The sequence below is a fragment of the Canis lupus genome, chromosome 6, assembly GCF_003254725.2.
Source record: "Canis lupus dingo isolate Sandy chromosome 6, ASM325472v2, whole genome shotgun sequence".
NCBI lineage: Eukaryota > Metazoa > Chordata > Mammalia > Carnivora > Canidae > Canis > Canis lupus.
In genome coordinates this window covers 53,114,984-53,130,995 of record NC_064248.1, presented here as the reverse complement: position 1 = coordinate 53,130,995, position 16,012 = coordinate 53,114,984, and the positions used below count along the sequence as shown (strand labels likewise).

The following is a 16,012-nucleotide window of genomic DNA, read 5'->3' as shown; positions in this document are numbered from 1 at the left end:
TATGTCCCACTCAAAGGAATTCTAAATAATTTATGTATACATATCATCTCTAAAGAGGTGGAATATAGCTTCCTACTACTTAACTGTGGACTGCCTATAGTGACTTCCTTCAAAAGAATGCAATATGGCAACGGAAAAAAATGAATTACTTTATAATGGAGAAACCTGACAAATACTACCTGAGTCAGGTGATTGATGTCAATATCAATAATAGTAAGTCATGTTGATAGTATGTATCCTTCATCTGATGTAATGAGAATGGCATTTCTCATCTGTGATTTTCCTTCCCAGAACCCTTAACCTCTGTATAACTATGAGAAAAATATCACATAAATTCCAGCTGAGGAATACTTCATCAGTATTCCTCAAATTATTAAGGTCATCAAAAACAAGGGAAAACTGAAAAACTGTCACAGCCAAGAGAAGCCTAAAGAGACATGATGACTAAATTAATGTGATATCCTGGATGGGATCCTGGAAAAGGGGGAAAAGAACATTAGGTAAGGAAATTTGAATAAAGTATGGACTTTATTTAATAATACCCTATATTTGTTCATTAATTGTGACACACTAATGTAAGATCTTAATAAGGCAAACTGAGTTTGGGGTATATAGGAATTTTCTGTACTACCTTTGCAACTTTTTGTAAATCTAAAACTATTTTAATCTAAAGGTTTTCTTAAAAAAGAGAGAAAGCCATAGTCTGGGAGAAAGTCTTTGCAGTATGCATAACAAATAACAATTAACATTGAGGATATATAAAATAAGTAAAAAGCATGTAATCTAAAAGAAAAATCATTAAAGAATTTAAACTTTCAATTCACAGAACGGGTAATCTTAATGGCCATAAACATACACAGAGAAATTCAACATCATAATTCATGAGGGAAATACATATTTAAAGTAGCACATGAAATAAAATCTGATAATGTAGAAGAGGAAGTGGAACAGTGGCAATTCTCATGCTCTAATTATAAAGTAAAAATTATACCAAACAAAAAAATAGCCCTACACTGAAAACAATCCTGAAATCTGTCAACAGTAGAATGAATTATGATATATTCATAAAATGGAATACTATATTCCAATGAGAATGAACTGCAGCCAAATGCAATATCATGCAAATCTCACCAACATAATATTAATCCAAAAACTACACACAGAAGTACATACTCTACAATTCCATTTAGATAAAGTTCAAAAATAGACAAATCTAACCTTCGGCATTAGAAATGAGATAATGGTTACTCTCAGGAAAAAAGACAATGACTAAAAGAGGCCTCAAGGAAACTTCTGAAGTCATAATTACAGTCTGTTTCTGAATCTGGATGCTTGTTATTTCAGTGTGTCAACTTACAAAGTATACATCTGTGATCTCTGCACTTTCCATGGATATGTAACACTTCAGTATAATTGCAAAAAACCAGAACAAGACAAAACACACAAACATGTACTTGAGGAAACTGGGAGGGAATGCTTAAAGATGAATTAGGTTCTATTTTTAAGTTAAAACTTTAATAAATAAAAATTAAAAAATTTAAACAATTAAAAAAATAGTAACAGAGTTCCAAGCATGAAATTCACTAGGAAGAAAGAAGTCTAGTAAGAAAAGCCAGAGCGGGGGCACCTGGGTGGCTCAGCTGGTTAAGTGTTTGACTTTTGGCTCAGATCATGATCTCAGGGTCCTGGGATCCAGCCTTGCCCAGCATCAGGCTCCCGCTCAGTGGGGAGTCTGCTTGTCCCTCTGCCCCTCCCCTCACTCATACATGCACCCACACACTTGCACTCTTTCCCTCTCAAATAAATAAAATCTTAAAAAAAAAAAAAAAGCCACAGCAGATACAAGTCCTGACTGTAGGCAATGAATAATGCCCACTGTGATGGGCATAAAGCAGCACATTCTAAAGTAACTCCCTGAGTGTGATATAACCCTTCTGTTAGTTTGATAGGGTTGTCACAAAAAATGCAACAGACTAAGTGACTTAAACAGCAGACATTTATTTTATCATCTTGGAGGCTAGAAGTTCAAAATCAAGGTATTACCACCTTTAGTTTTTCCTTGGCTTGTAGTTGGCCACCTTCTCCCTAGATTGTCACATGGTTTCTCTTCCGCATGTGCCTATACCTGATGCATGTGTGTGTGTGTGTTTCTAGTTTTTTTAAAAATGGATTTTATTTTTTAGAGCTGTTTCAGGTCCATAGAAAAACTGCAGAAAGTAATTTCCCATATTTCTCCTCCCCATACATATATAGCCTCCCTCATTATCAACATCTCCATCAAAGTGGTACATTTGTTACAATTGATAAACCTACATTGAGATCTCACTATTATCCAAAGTTCATAATTTACATTAGGACTCACTCTTGGGGTTGTACATTCTATGGGTTTGGAAAAATGTATAAGGATATATATCCATCATTATGATATCATACACAGTATTTTCACTGCCTAAAAACCTGTGTTCCATCTACTCATACCTCCCTTACCTCTCATCTCTGGCAATCACTTTCGTATTGTCACCATAGTTTGGCCTTCTCTAGAATTAGTTGGAATCATATAGTATGTAGCCTTTTCAAAATGACTTCTTTCATTTATTAGTAACATGAATTTCAAGGTTCCTCCATGTCTTTTCATGGCTTAAGATCATTTCTACTTAGTGCTGAATAATATCCCATCTTCTGGATGTTTCTTTATTCATTCACCTACTAAAGGATACCTGGCTTGTTTCCAAGTTTTAGTAATTATGAATAAAGCTACTATAAACATCCATGCATAAGGTTTTTTTGGTGGACATAAGTTTTAAATTCTTTAGATAAATATGAAAAAGCATGGTTGCTGGCTCATATGGTAAGAGTATATTTAGGGACAGACCGGCTCTTTAGCATTTAGAGTTAATAGGAGCTATAACTACTTCCAGAAACTACAATGCAAAAACAAGGAAGATTTGACCAGTCCATGTCAGACTAGAAGTTGTTCCACAATCCATAATACTTTTTTCACCTCCACTCCCTTTTTCCATGTCCACATCTCTTTTACTTCTATTTTTTCTTCTTTCCTATTTGTATCTGCCAAGTACTTTCTTCTTTTAATGTCTGTTGATAAGTACTCCCATTACTGTGGGTATATTTCTTCCCTCACTGTTTGTCCTCTTTCCCTTTTTTTTATCTCTCTTCCTCTCTTTTCTGTCTTTCTACTTTATCTTTTTTTCACAAACTACACCTTTCCCCACTTACATCAGTCATTGTGTAGAAATCAAGTGGATATTTTAAAAACTATGCTATATTTAAGTAAAATTTGTTACTTCTTGATTTTAAAAGCAGTCCAAATATTAATGTATACAATTTTAAGGGAACTATAAATTAGTTTTATCCCAAAAACCAGAGGAATGGCCTCCTCAGTGTCAAGGTCAACTCTACTTCTTCAGGAAAATCCTTAACCTCTAGATTAAATTAACACCCTCATCCTGCCTAGCATGTACTAAGAAACTTAATAAAATTCAACTATTATTTTCCTTCTTATTTAACGACTTTTTTCTGCTAACATATAAATCCTGTAAAGTCGGGGATTATACTGTTCTGTAGACCCTATAAGCGCCAGTACCTAGCTGAGTATTTGGAGCACAGAAGGCGATTAAATGACGTTGAATGAATGAATAAAGTAATGAATAAAAAAATTCAGCCCATCTCCATTTCCATCTTGTCAAAAATACCCCAACTTTCTCAATCTTTGTAACTCATCTTTAAATTGTCTACTCATTCCACAGTTCCGTGAAATTATGAAGACTAGAAGAGAACTGTGGAGAAGGTGATAATGAAGCCATTCTCATAGGCAGTGGGTTCTGAGATAAATTCTGTAAATTTAAAAAGTTTCTTGTTGTGGTCTCATCTTTAAACTGTAACATGCCACACAATTTTCTCTTTTCCCATTACCCCTTGATGCTCCAGAAACAACTACTCTAACATTGCCTCACTTTCTACCTCTTAGCCTTTCTACTTATTAACCACAACGGGCCTCTTTTCCTTACAGTTTAGTATCTAGTGTTTCTTATTCCCATCCAGCAGTGTGTGTGCCTGTTTTTTTTTTTTTTTTTTTTTCCTAAAAGGGTAAAACACCAATAAATGAAGATAAATTATTGGCTTTGTTCCAAAACAAGCTTGTTGTTTTAGGACCCCAAACTGTCTCAAACATCATTAAGAAGCAGCAGGCCACCCAAGGTTGTGCATCAATTAGCAATTAGGTCACACATTGGGTGGTTGGAGGCACTCAGCCTTTGGCCTTGTTCCTTGCAGCACACCCAAGCAGGGCACCAGTATCCAAACAATGCCCACCCTGCTGTATCTTGTTCCTTAATTGGGATAACTTAGAGATGCTAATGTGCACAGGCAGGCCCTGTCGCTCCAATTAGGCCTCATTAGTGGCTCTGCCAGTGGTGACCACTGCAAAGTGATATTTGCTCTTGGGAAGGCTTTGTGAGGTGCTCCGGGTTCCTGCAGAGAAGCAGTAAGGACATGTTTTACACTCTATCCAGCAGCAAACTCCTTCCCTCGATCTTCTCCAGCCCCTGTCAGTTTAGAGAGTATTACTTTTCGCGGTTCAGTTTTACGACCATTACTACTGCTGCCTGGGGCAATAGGTGGAAATTCTGAGAGACACCCACTTGGAGAGGACTGGTGTATGCGTCCTCCTTTCCCTCCACCCCTCATTGATTTTTAATGAAATATAGAAAATTTCTTCAGAGACTGGCTTCTGAAACCCAAAGACAATTCCTCCTTGAACCCCAAAGTATCCCATAAATAATTTTTAGCTGTCTAAAAGCAAAAACTAGAAGACAATCATCTTGAAAAATGCATAGGGAATGAAGAATACAATTTGTTTTAAAGTGAGAGAGAATTCAAAATGACAAATTTTGAGAATGATGCTGTTAAATTCTCCACAATGGGAAACTGGTCATTGGTCTAACCAAACCTTAGAGAGAGGCACATGTCCACACTAACAGAGGACTGTAGACATTTTAGTCCTTGCAAATTTAGTTTAAAAGGAGAGACACAATGTGATCCTTCATGAGGGTCATTGACACAATTCCATCTAGTTTATAACCACTTTTAGAGTTTAGCTCACAATCCTTGCAGACAAGAGCTCCTTAAAGACAAGGATGGCAAAACAATAATTCCCTGCATTGGGATGGGGCAAGACTGGGTGGACATGTGATTAGAGCCTCCTGCTCTATCCCCTCAATTCACTAAAATGTCATTAGAGTTCTTGTTTTAATATTTTCAATTTTTTTCTTAAGAAAAGGAGGGAGTGAAATAAATACACTTAATGGATAAGACTAGAGACAGACTGATCAATAACAGATGACATTAAAAAATGGCAGATCTAACAGTGTCACTTCCTTGCAATTAGTTATTTTTAAAAATCCTTTTTCTCTTTTTCTTTCTTTCTTTCATTCTTTTTTCTGACTATTCACATTCCAGCAGCTGCCTGAACTCCTGGCATTGTAGTATGTATCAAGACATTCACAACCTAAAGAGCTGTTAGGAGAATCATAAGAGTAGAGCTTTCCTAGTGGCCATTTCCATCATGTGATTTTTCCTCCTAGTTACTTGCATCCTTCTTCCTGCCCCTTGACTTGTATGAGCAGTTGCTGCAGAGATGGCAGGATGTCAATGCCCCCAAAATTGAACCTGTGATTTGTTTTTCTTTGATTTATGTTCTTGTAGTCAATAAACTTTATAAAGGAAAGTATCAGACTGAACAATCAATCAAAGATAAACAGATTCCTGTCCTTTAAAAGCATTTCAGCCCAGTAGGTGAGTGCCTCATTCATCTTTTGCAGGCATGCTTTTGGCCTTTCCACTGAGACACAACCGACTGCTCACTACAGGCAGCTTTTCTACCAAAGGGCTGCTGCAGTTGAGCTGAGATTCATCAATTTCATGGCACCAGTGGTCCTGATATGGTATCATTTTCAGGATCTAAATGGTTAAGCATGCTGTTTGCATGCTGAGACCTGGCCTTTCCATCTACCGGTGAAAGGGGAGAGAAATGAGTAGTTTTAAACACCTAGGTTTACACTGTATAGCTCTATAAAAATTCTTATGTACTTTTCTTTTTATTTTAAAAAGCCAAATTCCTTCCTTGCAAAAGAGAATTCCCTCTTCGTTCTATTAGTGGTTTCTGAATCTTCCTTCGAATAAGGCAAATGTCATCCTGCATTTTTTGCTTCTCCACAGCACAGATGGTGTGCATATGCAGATTGGTGATTTTCTAATCAATACAGTGGCACTTGGGAATATCTGTAAGTATTGTAATAATGCATTAGTCAGGAGTGATGTTGTAACACACTGAGATCATACACATAAATCTAAGACACCATGTCTAGACACTCCAGGGAAGATGGCATGGCATGGGTTAGAGCAGGCATTAAGGGAGGGCAATATTTCAAATATGATGGGAAAATAATGCAATTTGCAGACTTTAATAAAACCACTGGGGAATTAATTTCAGTAGGGGTACATTCTCTCCCCAAACATTCTCATTCTTATGTTTGCTTCATGGACACTTGTAATGAGATACTTTTCACCTGTTATCTCAGGCATAAACACAGAATGGGATCTGCGAATTGAGCTAGATTTTTAATGTGCTGAATATGAAAATAATCCCTTTTAGGTAGTGCTTTAGCTGTACAAAAGTGCATTATGCAAACAACACATAGACAGAATAAACCTTAGAGATTCAGAGTTAGAAGAGCTTATAAATTAATCTCCTACACATACCTTGAGCGTGCACAGAGTCCACTCAATCATAAAACTTGACCAACTGAACCAGCAAAGTTTTAATAGGGATGGGTTTGATGATGAAAAGTGAAAACAATATTAAATACACATCCATTTTAACACTTCCCAAAAGTTACAGGCTGGTTATAGTCTCTGCTACCTTCAAGCCATTTGCTCTTGAGTCCTTTATTTTAATCAACCAAACTCAGTTTAAATTCTTCAGGCTGATGACGGACCTGATGTCATACACTCGCCTTAACAGAAATGCTGTGATAAAAATGTTAAATCAAATGTAGCCAGAAATGAAAACTGTATTTTCAAGCCAAACACAAGTATAGAATGCACAGACTGGCCCCAGACCCCCTGCCTGTTCAAGCAGTAACACAACAGGCCCCTGGTTCCACACACTGCTTAGCCTGTCCTCTGGTTGTCATTTTGGTCCCCTGCAGCCCAAGCGAAGTCCCCTCAAGTCTAAGGCCAGTTCGGTGCTTCTAACACTCTGAAGGCTTTTCAATTAAAATGCGAGAGAAATGAAGGCTAGTTGGAATCAACCCAATTATCTCTGTAGCCATAGAAATGCACATGATAAATGAACTCCAACCTTTTCCTTTCTGATGACAACTTGGGCTCTGAATAGAGGTGTGATTTTTTCTTTTTTTTTTTTTTCTTTTCCCTTTTTTTTTTTTGAATGTGAGGAAGAATGTGGTTTTCTTTAGTAGAGAGTGAAACACCACTTCCTTGGCAAAATATCTCAAGGCATAAGTTTCCAACACCTGTATAATTTGGTTTTATAAAGGCATAGGCTTAGAAAAAAAAATTTTTGTGGTCTCACACTGTCCCTGCTGTCCTGAGGGAAAGTACTTTGTAGCATCTTATTTGCAGAAGTCTCTTCTGCAGCCTTATTGATTCATTTCCTTATTATGCTAATTTTAAATTAGTGTTTCTAAATATTTTCCTCTGTATCTTTCTTTCAAAAATCGTTTTTAAAGGGGGAATAAGAATACACACAGAACATAATAAATCTGTCTCATTTCCTAAGCCCTGACCTACTTCCCTCTTGGTGAAAAGCCCTTTTATTTACATTGCTACTACTGGACATAAATTTTGTGGGAAAGGTAATTAAAAAGCTCAGTAAGAGCAGAGGTCAGCCTACAGTTTTCCATATTCCTTGGTTCTCCTCCCATTCACACTCACCCAGAGGTCCCTCAGTCCATGTTGCTCAGTGCATAGAATGGCCACAGAGTACTTCAGGAACACCTCAGTAAGTAACATCCACTGCAAACACAAGACACAGTTGCTCTCCCTTTCACATTGAGGAAAACTAGAAAATTCCATCCTAATATTTCTTCTATAGCTCTTATTTTATCCCACTATTTTCTTTTTAACTTTATCAATCTTTCTGTCAAGTGAAGAGTACATGAGTCCTTGTCCTTTTTTGTCAGTCTGCCTATAGTTCAAAATCCTACTGGACTTTATCCCATTTGAATTCTTAGTCATACTATAATCAAAACTTAAATCATCATGATCTTTTCGCTATCTTTTTCTGTCTTATTCTCAGGACCACTTTAATTCCCTAGTTGACATTTAAACATTTTATGATAGCTATCACCAAAATATGTGTAAGACTGTGTCCTTGCAAACACTAACAATTTGACTCACTTTTTATAATCCACTTCACCAATGATCTGATTATCCACTGTCAGTTTCTCCTGGCTCCAGAGAAATTTGAGATGATCATATGATCACAGAGATAATGAGTATTCACTTTTGTTTAATATTTTGTAGTTTACAAAAGTGCATTTGGGAACATGAAAAATAGTAGTCCTGGTTGGGGAAAAGAAGAAAAAGGAATAATTATTAAACAGCATGTATGATGATCCTTCTCGTGAGTCAATGCTAAGGATATCAGCCTGAAGTTGATGGTTGAAAGGTGTTTATGAGGGGTTGAGCATTGTTATCAGAAGGAAGAGATCTCAAAAAAGAGACATTACACTGTCCCTCAGAATGGGGTCAATGAAGGGACAGCCACAAAATCATAGAATTCTTCATATCAAGATCAATCACAGGTAAAATTATTTTTCAGGAGACCAAGTTCATTTCTACATTTTAACTTAATCTCTTATTGTGGCCATTTCTTCCCCAAGACCATCAAAGCTGTTTGAATTATATAATAACAACCTTGAGGCTTACACTCCATGATCTTGTCCAGCATTGGATCCCACATGTGACAGAAGTTCAGAGGGAAGACTGCACTAAAATATCTGTGAGAAAAACTGATTTCTTTGGCTTAAGGCTTTGTTTGCCTGATAAAATGCAAATATCCCTGTGGAAGATAACATTTTGTTAATCACTTATATTTCAGTATTAATGATATTATTAGATCTTTACCTAATAACAAGTATTAATGCACAGTTCTTAGAAGCTTATGGCAGAGAATATCTCAGAGAAATGAAGAGTGTGTCACCCAACTGGGGAAGGAGGTTGGGGAGAAGTGAGAATAGTGAGAAAGTCATAACAACTGAAATCTAGTGACACTGAAAACTCATTTCTTGCTAATCATTATGCCCTGAACTGTCCCTACCTGATGTTGCAACTATGGAACAGGTATTTCTAAAATAATAAACAAGTATTGCTAAAATAAACAGTTCTCTGTCTACTCTCCATTTGACTCAAAATTGAAAACAGGCACTAATTACCATTTCCCCAGAATGCAACATTATGCCCAGAGATATGGAGCATGGGGTAAAAATGCAGATTTCCATTTTGTGGTGTTTACCAGGAATGCTGGGCTCCCTCAGTCTCCTCATTCTTAGTCCCCTCCTATTTTCTACAGCAGATCAATTTATCATCAGATGGCAGATTACTGATTAAACCAGTCTTAGAATCAGTTTAAGTCTGAGTCCTCTAGAGACAGAATCTGGCATTTCAAGGGCTATGGGTTTCATTCTCTCTCTCCCTTCCTCCAATCATTTTAAACAAATGACAACATAAAGTTCTTAGAACAATGCTGAAAGTAATTTGAATTATTCACAAAATATTATTTCTCTATACTATTTTTATTCTTTTTTGCAACTACATTTTTTTTTTACCAATTGTGCATGAAAATAAGAGGACTATTTTTTCCTTTGTTTCTCTTCTGACATTATTGAGATAATTATTATGTAATATTTTATATAAATAATGCCATATAGGGATGCCTGGGCAGCTCAGCGGCTGAGCGTCTGCCTTCAGCTTGGGGCGTGATCCCGGGATCTGGGATCAAGTCCCACATTGGGCTCCTTATGGGGAGTCTACTTCTCCCTCTGCCTCTGCCTCTCTCTCTGTGTCTCTCATGAATAAATAAATAAAATCTTTGAAAAAAATAATGCCATACAAAAATAAAATGCCATTTCAAAGTATCTGCATTAAATTAAATTGCCTGAACAGTCTGGTAAAGTGGATGAGCACCGGATCTGTAAGTCAAAGTAGACCCAGTCCCAGTTCTGGCCTCCCTTGGCAACTCTCACAGCCGATCTAGGACCCAGGATCCTCTTGTAAGATAAAGGGGCTGGACCCTTTAGCAACAACAGGATTATTCCATCTTGTCTGCCAACCCAGACAAGTTTGCTAGTTGATTATTTGAACTGCTGTGTTAAGAAGGACTACAATTCCCAGTCCTTGTTCTTCCACTGACCGGCAACATCTGTCAGAAGCAAAGTGGTAGAGTGTAGTAGGACCTGGACCAGATTCTGCTGCACTGGAGCCAGATGATCTTAAAATGGTCTTCTTACCTCTGGAAACTCCACTCTCAACTACAGAGTAATTTATTTTTGTTGTTTTTAAAAAAATGTACAGAGGTATAAAACTGAAAATTATCAATTTATATTTTAAAGAAAGCTGAATATTATCAGTAAGTTATATATTTAAAAGTAAAATAAGTTATTAATAGGGCCAGGTAAGCTTTATATTTATATAAAAAAATTGTCTAGTATCAACAAATTCTGCCGTACTATTTTAATCTATTTTGTCGACACCCAGTGCTTAAGATAAAAAAAGTCATATAGTTCAATTCTCTTTCTTAGTGCTGCTGGCACTGGGGTGAAGTAATTCCACCCGAAAAAAAAATATTTATGGGATTTCATATAGCCTCATATGTTTCAGATGAACCATACTTTTCATCTAAAAGTACGTGATTCTTGTCAGGAACTGTGACAGGCAGTGTTTAAGTCTCATTTTATACCAGCATATTCAATATGAAAAGATTATAATCTATGGTTGATATTAAATTAGGAAATCCCATGTGATCACACCGTATCACAAGTTGGGAATAACTTTATTATCATCTTGTCTTTTTTTTTTTTTAAAGAAAAAAAAGTCTTTCTTTTCCTTAATCGGCAATATACCCTGTAAATAATGTTGTTCCCTTCACACTGAAAACCATTTAATTCCCCATTATCTCACTTCATTAGCCAAATGTCCTGTTTAGGCAAACTCTGAATATAAAGCACATTATAATGTAGTAGGAAATAATATTTAGAAACAGCCTTTAACTGAAAAGAAAAACTCAACAAAACAGAAGTCAATGCAGATGATATGTATTCATTACATTCCAGGCTATTTATTTCAGAGATCTAGTTCTATTATGATTGACCTTGAAAATCAACCGGGAGAAATTTCCACATGTTATACTAAGTTAAACATGAATTCTGGGACAGGCAAAAGTAACAAAAGTTAGAAATTAATTTTTGGTAAAAATTTTGAATATAAAAAAGACCTTGGACCAAACTAGAAGGGCATTAGGGACCAGGAAAATCCTGCGTATCACCAGCCCATATCCCCATCCATCAGGAAAATCCTTTGAAATGTAGAGGCATATGAAGGAGTACCTTTAATAGAAAAAAATGGTTACAAAGAAGAGTTTGCACTGCGTGTATAAAGGAAGAAGGCCATCCCCAAGAGAGAGGTATGGGAGAGGCCATGGGCCACAAGCAAACAAACACTTCAGACATGTTAGCCTCTGCTGGTAAAACCACTTTCTTCATCCTCTCAGATTTCCATTCTCAGTTCACTGCTCACTCACTAAGACCAGGAACCTTTCCTTAAAATAATGGGACCTAAGACAGTCAACCAAACAGAAATGAGCCTTCATTGTTAAACTCAAGTAGTCACCTTAACTAGGAGCAGAGCTGCAAAGAACTGCTTTCCTCTCGAAGCTCAGAAAATGAGACATAGCAAATATCAGGTAGGCCTTCCTGCTTCAGTTACTTCTTCACACTAACTAAAGGAGCTGTTTTAGATCCTTTTCAAGGATGAAAAAAAAGATCCCTGAAAAGCACAACCCATATATACTATGAAATAAATTTTCCATTCTTTACTTAGTACTGTAGTAGATGATAATACAGTATCATTATCGTAATGCTACTCCTCCCTTGCTAGGAATACCTCCAAGGGAGGATTACGTCTCTTATCCCATTGATGTCAGACTTAGTCATGTCTTCTTTGGCCAATGAGAAGCAGAAGTATCAAGTGCCACATCTGAGTAGAAGATTTGAAAGCCTTCATGATGTCACATGATTTCTCTTTTTCTCCATTTATGGGCCTGGCAAAGTGTTGCTAGAAAAAAAAAAAAAAGTACATGCAGTTAAATTTGAATTACATAAACACCAAATAACTTTTTTGTACATGTATACCACAAATACTATATGGAACACATTTACACACATAAAAATCATTTATTGCTTATCTGAAATTCAAACTCAACTGGGTGTTTTATATTTTCATTTGCTATGTTTGGCAATCCTTATTCTGTAGGATCCCAGAGAGTAAGTATTCTATTGGTCTGTGTTCCAGAATAAAGAGCAGGTGCAATAAGACCTCAATGGATTTGAAGCCAACCAGAAATGCAATCAAGCTTTGTGGTCTCAAGCCACTTAGAGTTGGAGGTCACTGTTTCTGAAGTGCAACCTAGAGAAACATGACAGATAAAATCACCATACATTCCTCACTAAGATACTAATGAAGCCCTTAACTAGGAGAAGCTAGGGAACGTCCCTCTGGTTCTAGTCTGAATCCTTTCTATGATACTCTTCACATCAGCTTCTATGTCCATTGCTTATCTGCACTGGTTCAGTCCAATGCTCTTCTTTGTTGGTTTGTTCACTTCTTTTTATTAGAACCCCCTCAGTCTTCCTAATTGCATCTACTGTGAATTTGGTCTCCATGACACAGAGGTTTTACTCCCCTGACTATATGCATTTCATCAAAAGTATTTCTAATATTTTACCAATATTGATCAGTCCCTAGTTGCCACTACAGAAACTGGGTACAAATTCTGGAAATGCTAGAAAGTATATACAATCTCTGCAGAAATACTCACTACAAAATGTATTCTGGTTATGCAATGGTGGTTCCTACTAGTGACTGAATTCCACTAGACAGAGAGCCAGGGGACTGGCTTTACTGTGATGGACAGAGTAGATATGACAATTGGCCTCATGGAGTTTACAGTCTAAAAGGTTAGATAATTTCCCTTGACTTAAGAAAAATAAATATATTAAGTAAGGTTTGACTATTTTCTCCTCTTTAATCATCATGCCTCCAAATTTACTCACATGCTCTCTTGCTTTCAGTTTTATATCAGAATTCTCATATGTCCCTGTATCTGCAGTAGCTGCTGGTTAAACCTTTTTACCGTCTGCTAATATGAGCTTTATAATTTAATTTTTAATGCTCTTTTAAGTAAATTTATAGTTGGTTCCTTTAGAGAATAGGCCACATTTTACTCTTGTATGTGTTAATTCAAATATAGCACTCTACCAAATGCTCACTTTCAGTGGATGCAGGGCAAGAGGAGGGTGCAGTAAAAAAGAAAGAAAAGAAAAAAAAAAAAACAGTCTTTACCTTCAAAGAGCTTATACTTCCAGAAAGAATTAAAGCTCATATCTCTAAAATAATTAACTATATATGGCACAAATAGTAAATGTTAAGAAAATGATTAAAATAATAACAGCTATAAGATTTCAGAGAATGAAGAGCCCTCTGCAGGCTCAAGAACTTGAGAAATGGGAATTAAATGTAGCTGTGAAGAATAAGCAAAAGTCTCATTGGGCGTAGAGAAAGAGGGCAGGGTCCTATAGGCAGGATACATGGCAAAAGAACTTAGGTGAGAATCAGCAAAGAGGGACTTTACAGAAATGATGAAGTGTCCCTGCCACAGGTATCCTAGGGGCAGCTTGTAACAGATCCAGAACACCAGACTCAAGAGTTTATATCCTAATGACAATGGATACAAATAAAAGTTTTGAACGAAATAATGACATAATAAATTCTAATTTGCCTCTTCTTAACAATATATTTGTCGCCTTTATTTTTTACATTAGATAGAGTCTAGACCACATATTTTTGGATCTGTGTGGGCATATATGTGTGTGAACACAGGTATATATGTGTGTATATCAATGCGACTGTTAACCATTCATGGCCCTAAGACTGCTTTCTGTTCAAAACTACATTTTCCTCTCATGGAACTGCAAAGGCAGAAGGTATTCATGACACATATTTTAATTGCAAGTGACAAAAACAAAACAACTTGAAAGGCTCACAGAAATAGGATTTATTGGGAGAATAATGAAATATCCCATGGAATTCAAGAAAAATCTCAAATAGAAGGGTCAATAATGTAGCAGGGCTAAGGCACTACCAGAACCACCAGGAAATGGAAGACTATCTCCAGTTAATGTACCTTTTTATTCATCTTTCCATTTCTCTTTCTCTTTGTGTAAACCAGTTGGTTCCATGTCATGGCATAAACTTGGCCACTAAAGGAGCTCTAAGATTAATTTACATTTAACATCTTTAATTACAAGAGAGATTGCCAAAACTCTCACCCTAAAATTCAAAATTTCACTAAGTAAAAAAAAAAAATCAGAGAAAGGCAAATACCACATGATTTCACTTATATGTGGAATCTAAAAAATAAAACAAATGCACAAACAAAAAGCCAAAACAGACCTATAAATATAGACAATAAATTGAGAGCTGCCATAGGGGAAAGGGTGGAACTATGGGCAAAATGAGTGAAGATGGGTAGGAGGTATAGGCTTCCAGTTATGGAATAGACAAGTCATGGGGATTATAAGTACAGTACAGGGAATAAGGTCAATAGTACCATAATAGCACTCTATAGTGACAGATGCTAGCTACACTTATGGTGTAGTGCAGCATAACATACAGACTTGATGAATATATTATACACTTGAAACTAATATAACATTATGTGTCAACTATACCTCAATAAAAATTAATTAAAAATTCAAAAATTGAAAATTTCAGGCAAGAGGTTCAGTGGCCCAGTTTGAATAGGATTCTAACTATTGAGTCAGTCAACTGTGGCTCCCAAGAGCAAAGTCCTATTGTATAAAATGGTCATTCTCATAAAAAATGTGGATGCCAAGAGTGGATATCCATAGAAATGTTGGAAATAGGCTACACACAGAAAAAGGTATCTTATCACAGAAGTCACAATTACAACCATCTTTTACATAGAGTGAATGTATAATTTTAACTAAAAGGACACCTATTACATAGAAATGCTAAATCATTACCCAAAGCTTAAAACAAACTGAGGTAATTCTATAGGCCACCAGAGTTTCAATTGTTCTACACTACTACATTTAAGGGCCTGGGCTTCATCTCTAATATAAAGACCAAAAAGGAAACCCAGAAGACAGGACACTGATGGAGAGGTGACCTGTGAATAAATAGCTCCAAATAAATACTGGTGTGACCACTAGTTTCTGAAAAACTAGAAGGGTCCCTTCAAAATGGCCCTGACCATGAATTATAATTGCCCCTTCAAATCTGCAAAGAGAAGATGGTGACATCAGCTACTACTATACAATTGTTTGCTGCCATTGTAAAATCGGTTGCTGTTAACAAGTACACATGGGAAAGAACAGTGTTGAGATTATCTCAAATGGGATTTTAACATCTTCAAACTTTTTATTAAGATTTATCTTTAAACTGATATTTTGAGAGGATATATCATCTCAGGAATTTGAAGTGCAAAATGTCAAGCTGCTATATGTACCTATTTGCATGTATGTGTGCTTCTGCACTGAACTTTTTAGTTTACTGCAATGTGCATTTCAACTGAAATAAGGGCCCTATCTAAAATTTCTTTGGCTACAGATCCCCTTCTCCTCATGCTCCACCTCACCACCTCTGCCTAGAATTTGCCTTGACTCAGGAATTGTTC

At 36.4% G+C, this 16,012-nt stretch overlaps 1 long non-coding RNA gene across 4 annotated transcripts in view; it reads right to left on the bottom strand.

Moving 5' to 3' along the window:
* The window catches only part of LOC112640808 (uncharacterized), a 481,961-nt gene that overhangs the window by 360,890 nt on the left and 105,059 nt on the right, over positions 1-16,012 (bottom strand). For 3 of the 4 annotated variants that reach the window (XR_007411443.1, XR_007411446.1, XR_007411445.1), the window contains exons 2-5: positions 12,199-12,369; positions 8,968-9,100; positions 8,437-8,601; positions 7,972-8,052 (exon numbers count right to left, since the gene is read on the bottom strand). This is a non-coding gene — a long non-coding RNA (uncharacterized LOC112640808). Of the gene's footprint in view, positions 1-6,570; positions 7,045-7,971; positions 8,053-8,436; positions 8,602-8,967; positions 9,101-12,198; positions 12,370-16,012 lie in introns of those variants that run through there. The other variant, XR_007411444.1, reaches the window with a different exon arrangement.